Genomic DNA, 8,790 nt, shown 5'->3' on the forward strand with positions numbered 1-8,790 from the left:
CACTTGAAGATTGTGGTAGAGCACTTCTTGGCTTCAGCATGAAACGCTGCGCTTTCAACACAGTCTAATCACCGTTGCTTGAGGTTGCTATGGCAACAATGCGCCATGGGCTTTGCTTATCTGTTGCTGGATCTCCGTCGCGCCGTTACCCGCTGCGGTGTCGTCTCTCCTACCCGTGTTGAGCAGGCGAGTTTTCACTGTAGCTCTCTTCACAACAACACAGACACAGGTCGGTTCTTTGATACGGGCGTTTATTGCTTGGACACGTCTTTCTCTGATGCTTCACTTCTGAGTCACGTCATGCACACGCCGTGAAAACTACGAATCAACATAGCACAAGCATATCGGTAAAATACACTTGACATAGCATGAGAACAAAGGAAAATACAAATTGGCGGGAACATGAGTTAAATTGCATTTACAGGTAGAACAATACCTCGTTGGCCGCTTGTCATGAAAAGAGGTTCTTGAGTCCATGAAAGTCCTTTTGAAAGTCTCTTTGACTGTCTGCTTTTAGCTTCAGACGTCGATAATCATAGCTTTAAACACTTTACAGAGCCCGCGAAAGGCATCTGCTCCTTCACTTACGTTGGATTGTTTCAGTCCCTCAATGAATTCCGTCGTAGTGGTACTACACAGGGAACACTGGTTCCGGGGCGGAACGTAAAACACAGTGGACTAATGTACTTTTGACTGAAACACTTCTACCTGTTACACATTTTGAACTGTATGAAACAAATAATTTTACTCACATCATATTTAAATTTTTAACCTTACATTAAATTAATTATCTATTTATTTATTTATTGCATGAACTTATGTGATCAATTACTAATTATATATCATGAACACATTTATGCAACGGCACTTACAATACATATAGCTTTAGTTTTATAAGATAATACTTCTCCGTTTGTTCCTGCATTGTCTGTAAACATTCATTTCAAAGTTCAGCCAAAGTTCATAAGCAGTTTGAGTTACTCAAATAAATCTTTATAGTACAAAATGTCCTTTTTGTGTTACTATCGTCAAACACTGTCCAGAGAAACCAACCAAGGGAATTTTGTATTTCAAAGACTATAAGATTGGAAGACAATGAATCTGATTAACTCAGACTGTTGTTGAAGTCTGAAATTAAATTCAGTTGCAACTTTTTTTTGCAGCTTTTTTTACACAAAATGAGGACTGTGTTTTCCCCCCTCATCTCTTACTTTGGAAGTGGACAGGATGAATGATTGCAGCGACCAATAACTCTTTCAATGTAGATAGCCTTGAAAAATGAGAACCTATCCTTTAAAGGGACTGTTTGTAACTTCTTACACGTATAAATCACCCGGGTCGGTGTCCCATGCATGCTTGCATATGCGCGCTCGCGTGTGGTTACGCTGTTCAGTCTCAGACTCCAACACAAACTACACGGAAGCACCAAAACCTCTTGGTTGTATCTAGTGAAGCCCGTCTGTTAAACAGTGTTGGCCGCGGTCGGAGGACGCGGGGGAGACCGTAGCTTTGGTCTCCAGGACCGGAGTCTCTGCTGTACTCTGCTCCTCTGCTCCTCTGCCTGCCTTCACTCAGCTCACTCCACCTCACGTGCATGCGCGCACACTCCACACTGCAGAAGAGTTAGTTTAGCTCTGAGAATACCTAGTGAATGTACAGTGGACATTTGTGCAGAAATAACTGCTGCAGCTCCTCCAGACCAACAGAGGTTTCCCGTGTCTTGTGAAGTGACGGGGCTCCGCAGAGAGAAACGTTATCGTCTCCGACCGGGTGCCGGCGTCTCCCCTGTTCCCGCCGGCCGCGGTCGGGAGGCTGAAGCAGGAAGAGCCAACACTAGGATCAGCATTGATTCATGGAGAGACCTTGATCTGGTCAGCTAACATTACTGCCAAGCAGCTGAAATATAGAGTGATATTGTGCTTTTAGCTGACGTGTGTCTCCTCACTGTGTTGAGCAATGCTCGTTCATGTCTATGTGAGCAAGCACAAGCGCGAGCAACAGGACGCTGACTTTCATTGACTTCATGGCCACAGGTGTCGCTGTTAACAAGACATTTCTGATTCTTACAAACAGTCCCTTTAAAGGGGACATATCGTGCACATTTTCAGGTTCATACTTGTATTTTGGGTTTCTACTAGAACATGTTTACATGCTTTAATGTTCTAAAAACACATTATTTCTCTCATGTTATGGTCGGCGTCTAGAAGCCACAGAGGCTAACAATTTAGCAAGCTAGCAAGCAGGTAACATAATGCAGGAAATACAAAGACATAATGACAGAGGAGAAAGATGAGGCCGTTGGGAATATCAACATTTACCTCAGACATGTTATAAAATTATGAAGAAAAACAATATACGACCAAAATTACAATATATTAACTTATTATGCAGCAAAAAAATAACTTCCATAACTTCCGCCAATATTGTCAACATGAAAAAACACTTTCCACTTCCGAGGTTGTGAATACGACATGAGGGGGCGTCAATATGGGCCCAACTCGTAAACACAGTAAACACGGTAAACACGGTAAACACGACCCCATTTGAAGGCACCAGTAGGAAGGGGAGACAAATCTGAATGATGAATCACATGTTCTCTGATCTAGACAGCCCACAAGAAACTGACGGGGTCGTCTTATTTCACAGTTTGTGGGTTGGTAGGAACCAGACACCCAATGCTCATGAGGCCTAAAAAAGCACTGAGTTTTTATTATTTGGCAAAATGTTTTGAAAGGTTATCCACATTTTAGACAATGATCTGTTGTTGTGGACACAAACCTGTTTTGGTCAAATGGACCCAAAATTATGTTTGATTTCATGCGATAGTGGACGGTGAGTTTTACTGTGTTAGAGAGTGTGGGAGGGATGAAGAGAGAGAGGATTTACCGTATGTATTTATGTATAAAATCTTCTCTTTTCCCCTCATCAACTCCCCAAGGCAACAGCTCAACAAAAGAAAAGGTCTCAGTCAACACTAGCAGCCGAGATAAGACCCACTAACAGATAACTTAATGCAGCGTGGAGAGGCTACGTGCCAGTTGGCCCAACACTGTGTCACTGAACCTCGACCCCCCGTCCACGCTGGCCCCGCTATGACTGACTTCTTACATGTAAATGTACTAATACACAGTACCTGTCTTTATATTGTGGCAATTTGAAAAGTGTAGTTTGTAGGATCTAGCGGTGAGGTTGCAGATTGCAACCAGCTGAAACTTTTACTGTGTGCCAAGCATGTAGGAGAACTAAACAGTGGTTGACGTGAAAATGTGAAAAGGTAAATGTCCCTATAGAGCCAGTGTTTGTGTAGATATAAACGGCTCATTCTAAGGTAACGAAAACGCGATTCTTCTTTTCAGGTGATTATAAACTAAAGACTAGAATGTCACTCGGAGAGCGCAGACCTCCGCCAAGGTGCCTGACTCTAAAAACAGATCCCAGCTCACAGCTGGCGGTACCGTGAGGTGGTCGGCTTATTATTAACACGGTGTGTTTCCGTGTAACGTGTCGGCGGATGCCTCTCTCATTCAGCAGCCTTGTTATGTCTGTGTAATGTTACACAACGTTGTCTCTCATCCCGTCATCTACCGCTTTGTTCTTTCTCACCACGGACGGCCAGCAGCTTCCGCACCTCGATGTCTCGCCACACATCCACACAAGTATCTCTCTGCTCTCAGAAGGACGAAGAGTCCGGGGTCACGCGTCATCAACGCGTCATCAGTTACACTGCGCATGTGTTATACCCTGTGGTTTTAATGCTCAGGCTGATTGGAATCCTTAAAAACATTCCTGAATCCGGATCATGATCCGGATCGCCACCAAAATCTAATGGATTGTTCATTGTGCCACACCCCACCCCTCCAAAACATTTCATTCAAATCCATTACAAACTTTTGGGGTATTCCTGCTAACAGACAGACAGACAAACCAACGCCGGCGAAAACATTACCTCCTGGCCCAAGGGCTCTGGCCTTGGCGGAGGTAAAAACATACTTTTTAATATTATATTCCATTTCTGCCAATAGATCCCCATAAATCCTACACACTGTTCCTTTAAATGCTTCAACTTTACTGCCAAAAAATCCTGAACTCCCCAAATCCTGTACTCACAAGTTCCCTATTAGATAAAAGTTCATTCATAAATAGACTTTTTTCCCTCATTCTCTCAACATCATCATCAGGCAACCGACAGTTTTAATGATGTCTGCTAAACGAGAGGCCGCATGTGTTTGGAAGAAAACATCCTAAAAGGAAGTTCTAGTAAAAAATCCGCCGCGATGTTTGACATGAATTCATTCAGTCATGGGATGGCTTGCAAAATAAACTATAAGTCAAATAAACACGGCTTCGTTCAGGGAAAAATATTGTTTGTATTGCTAAGCTGGGAAGAGGGTCAACAACTTCCCCCTCGGTTCAAAATGTCAATGGAAAGTTGAACTGCAGCTCTGGATTTAAGCCACCTAACATTTTGTCAGAGCTAAATTCTCAGACTTTATCGCTCATCATAATACTTTGTGTTTACAAATGCCTCAGTTTTCCCTCAGTTGATGTAAAATGATGTAGTACGCTCTAGTTCTCACACTCTGTAGCTACAGTATATTTTAATGGGAGCGTTGGAACATCAGCAGATGGATCTGCCAGAGTGGGGTCAGATGTTCAGATGAAAGAAATCGGATGGCGACATTAATTATTGTTTAGACTACCCAGCTGTTTGATGAAGGACATGACTTCGGCTGAGAAATCTTCTCTTTGAGTATAGTACCACTTTGTACCATCCTCACCTCTTAACAAAATCCCTGAAATAGTTTCTCTTGCTCATCTTTCTGTGGGCATCACACTATCAATGGCCTTTGACCTTTGGCCTGCACAGCCATAAAGTTCATCCTTTCTGTGCACTGCGAGTTCCTCTGTCATCTAACTGACATGAAATCACAGATGCTCAGAACAAACCTGGCAGACAGACAGATGTTAGAAGCCCGTGTCCATCACCTGTCTGTGTCCTGAGTTTCCTGTTTGGCACAAGAGGCCGGGAAGAGACGAGCACAGAGAACAGGAAATAGTCCGGGTCACTCCCATTATTAGCTGTAGAGGGTGCAGAGGTCTGGCTAAACGATGGAGCGGTCCAGAATAGACACAACACGGTAAAAACAGACGGTGAACACACTGCAGTATTTGTTTATTAGCTGTTTATGTGACAACAATGGTTGGCGTAAGCAGAGGTTTAGATGACCTCAGGGCGTCTCTTTTACTGTCTTCTCTGTGTATAAATATAAGTGGATAAATATAGCCAGCAGCTGCATTGCTGTCACTTTCACATTGATAACAAAAGAGAGGAGAAGGGAAGTATTCCTTTTGTTTAGAGTTCGGCCTGCCTCTATTTTAGTAACAGTGATGATGTTACAGAGGGCTCTGCGTGCGAGGAATAAGCAGTACTGTGATGCTAATTACAACGGCACCGTCTTAGCATTGTGTTTGTAATACCTAAAAGATCATGCTAGAATACATGTTCGTCTGCTTTATCCATTTATTAATTAAAGTATTTTTCCTTCAAGCAGCAGTGGATAGAAATGGAGCAAATATGAGTAAAAAAAGTTATTTTTATAAAACGGTCACTATATCCTGACAGTAGTGCATGAAACATGTAATCTGAAAACAATCATGTTCCTCTGTGTCTTCCGGTGTCCTCCGGTGTCCTCCGGTGCTCCTAACGGCATCTGTACGATTTCACAGAGCGGAGGAAAACAATCAGTAAGAGCTGATCTGAGATCTACCGTCTCTGAGCAGCTTTCAATCACTCGTTGTTTAAACGGTCAAACTAGGCAGCGCTGATCAAATATGAATCAATATTCTGTTACTGTAATGCCTATTTCTCTCCTCAGATGTTCTCAGAATCATCTTGTAGTGTACTGTTTAAATGTAAAATGAGAAAGTTTGTGACCTGGCAGCCATGTTGACATCAGTTGAGGAAATACGAAGCAAAGCCGGAGCAAAGTAGTAAGGTTTAGCAGAGCTGTGTAAGAATGCTACCACAGATAACAGAGTTTCACCAGTTACTCAACCCCAGAACAGCAGCAGTAGAAGACAGCTGAGGGGCTTAAAGAGGGACAGGAAAAGTGAATCTGGGAGAAGATAAACAGCTCCACTGATTGTTGAACGGGAAAAATCAACAACTGCAAAACAAACGTTTGCTGGTTGGGAGGATATTTGCCCAGTCTCTGTCAGTCCAAGGCTTTGGGTTTGACCTATTTCATTTTTACTTTTAAATGATCAAATCAGCATCTTTTTTATTTTCCAGACTTTAGAGATTGCTGGAGCTTGACTTAAAGGGACTGTTTGTAACTTCTTACACGTATAAATCACCCGGGTCGGTGTCCCATGCGCGCTCGCGTGTGGCTACGCTGTTCAGACTCAGACTCCAACACAAACTACACAGAAGCACCAAACCATCAAAGTAATATCTAGCGAAGCCCGTCTGTTAAACAGTGTTGGCCGAGGTCGGAGGACGCGGAGACCGTAGCTTTTGTCTCCAGGGCCGGAGTCTCTGCTGTACTCTGCTCCTCTGCTCCTCTGCCTGCCTGCATGCCTTCACTCAGCTCGCTCCACCTCACGTGTATGCGTGCACACTCCACACTGCAGAAGACTTCGTAGTTCTGAGAATATCTAGTGAATGTTCAGTGGACGTTTGTGCAAAAATAACTGCTGCAGCTCCTCCAGACCAACAGAGGTTTCCCGTGTCTTGTGAAGTGACGGGGCTCCGCAGAGAGAAACGTTATCGTCTCCGACCAAAACTCCGGTGTCTCCCCTGTTCCCTCCGGCCACGTCGGGAGGCTGAGGCAGGAAAAGCCAACACTAGGATCAGCATTGATTCATGGAGAGACCTTCGTCTGGTCAGCTAACATTACTGCCAAGCAGCTGAAATATAGAGTGATATTGTGCTTTTAGCTGACGTGTGTCGCCTCACTGTTTTGAGCGATGTTCATTAATGTCTATGTAGAGCGATCACAAGCGCGAGCAACAGGACGCTGACTTTCGTTGACTTAACGGCCACAGGTGTCGTTGTTAACAAGACATTTCTGATTCTTACAAACAAGTCATCAAAATAGATGAATACTCCTGTTTGGGTATCTGCACAGGTGACTGAGAATGAAGAGCTATTAGATTATGTCATGTCAACAGATAACTTTCCCACTTCTACACTCCCAGTGACAGAACCAGCCAGCTGTCGTTCTCACATACTGTGTGCTATGGTGATTAGATTTAAATCTTAAAGTCACTGAATTTGTTCTGTCTTCAGTGTGTGTCGATCCATATATCATATAAAAATATTGTACCTCCACTTACAGATGAGTATCAAATATCCCAAAATAAATAATCCGATCCATTTCCGTCACAGACGCTCTTCTAAGTCAGCGTTGCCAGGTCATTTTGATGGGGTTAAAGACCAGAATGTTGAAAATTGTGTGCATGTGATGGAAAGGAAACCCTTTTGATATTTCAATAAACTAATATTAACATACAGAGATGGAAGAAAATCTCAGATCTCTACTTAAGTAAAAGTAGTAATACTACAGTGTAAAATACTAGATACAAGTAAAAGTCCTACATTCCAAATGTTAGGGTACTCAAGTAAAAGTACATAAGTATTAGCATCAACATATACTTAAAAGTACCAAAAGTAAAAGTACTAATTATGCAGAATTTTATATATTATATTCTTGTATTCTAATTGTTGATGCATTAAAGGTACTATATGTAACTTTCAGAAAATCCTTGTTATTAATGACACCACTGGCCGTCAGTTGAACTGCAGTCAGCATCCTGTTGTTCACACTCCGTATCTGTGAGCGATCATCCTGGTCATCGGCCAAAACAGTGACATGACGTTACATTACAATCATATATCACCGTCACTATCTGTAATGTCCAATCTCCATGATACCAGATAGCTCGCCATTTGCAAATGACCTCATCAGCTAACGTTATGAAGCAGAACCGTCCCGAGTGCGTTACATAAAAATCAGTCTGCAGGCTGTTATAGGCAACCGAGAAAGTCTAGGACGGTCTCAGTTTTTAACTTACATTACAATCTGTTCATGCATTGGTAATACAAAGCAATTAATACATGTAAATTCTTACATATAGTACCTTTAAAGTGGTCATCACTTTAATGTTGCAGCTGGTTAATGTGGAGGTAATTTGAATGACTTTATACACTGCTGGGTAGTTTAATCTATAATAATAATACATCATCATTTATTAGTTCATTATATTTTGTATTAATAGCCTGAATCTGCAAAGTAACTAAAGTTATTCAATTTATTAAACTTAGTTGTGTAAGAGAGGGAAAAAGACGGTATCGGATTGGTATCGGTATCTGCAGATACTCAAGGTTGCGGTATTGGACATTAAAAGGTGGTATCGAACCATCTCTAATTTTGATCTCATCTACACACCCGTAAGGTTTGGTGACTGCATTTGGCACAGTTTGGACGCTATCACGGTGACAAATTCTGTCCACAGACAGACAGAAATATAAACATGTGGCAAAGTATCCTACTCTTAACCACCTCTGGGTTAGTTCCCACTACAGTAGGTGTCTCCAGGACCTCATTTTGCCTACAACATGAAGCAACTTTGAAAGTCACTTCACACTTCTAATGAGTCAGATTAAACCATATCTACATCCAGTATTCTTAATGATAAATGATATTAAAATGATCTTGTGAAGAGAGCGCGAGAGCGCGTGTGCGCACACACACACGCGTGTACACACACACACACGTACAGTATGCT

General features: G+C 42.4%; 1 long non-coding RNA gene across 1 annotated transcript; it reads right to left on the reverse strand.

The window, feature by feature from the left end:
* Positions 1-234: 234 nt before the first annotated feature.
* LOC141778286 (uncharacterized) lies at positions 235-853 on the reverse strand. Its single transcript, XR_012596036.1, has 2 exons — positions 437-853; positions 235-318 (listed from the first exon to the last, which is right to left on the reverse strand). It is a non-coding gene; the product is annotated as an uncharacterized LOC141778286 (long non-coding RNA).
* Positions 854-8,790: the final 7,937 nt, after the last annotated feature.

Source organism: Sebastes fasciatus, chromosome 12 (assembly GCF_043250625.1).
Source record: "Sebastes fasciatus isolate fSebFas1 chromosome 12, fSebFas1.pri, whole genome shotgun sequence".
Classification (NCBI taxonomy): Eukaryota; Metazoa; Chordata; class Actinopteri; order Perciformes; family Sebastidae; genus Sebastes; species Sebastes fasciatus.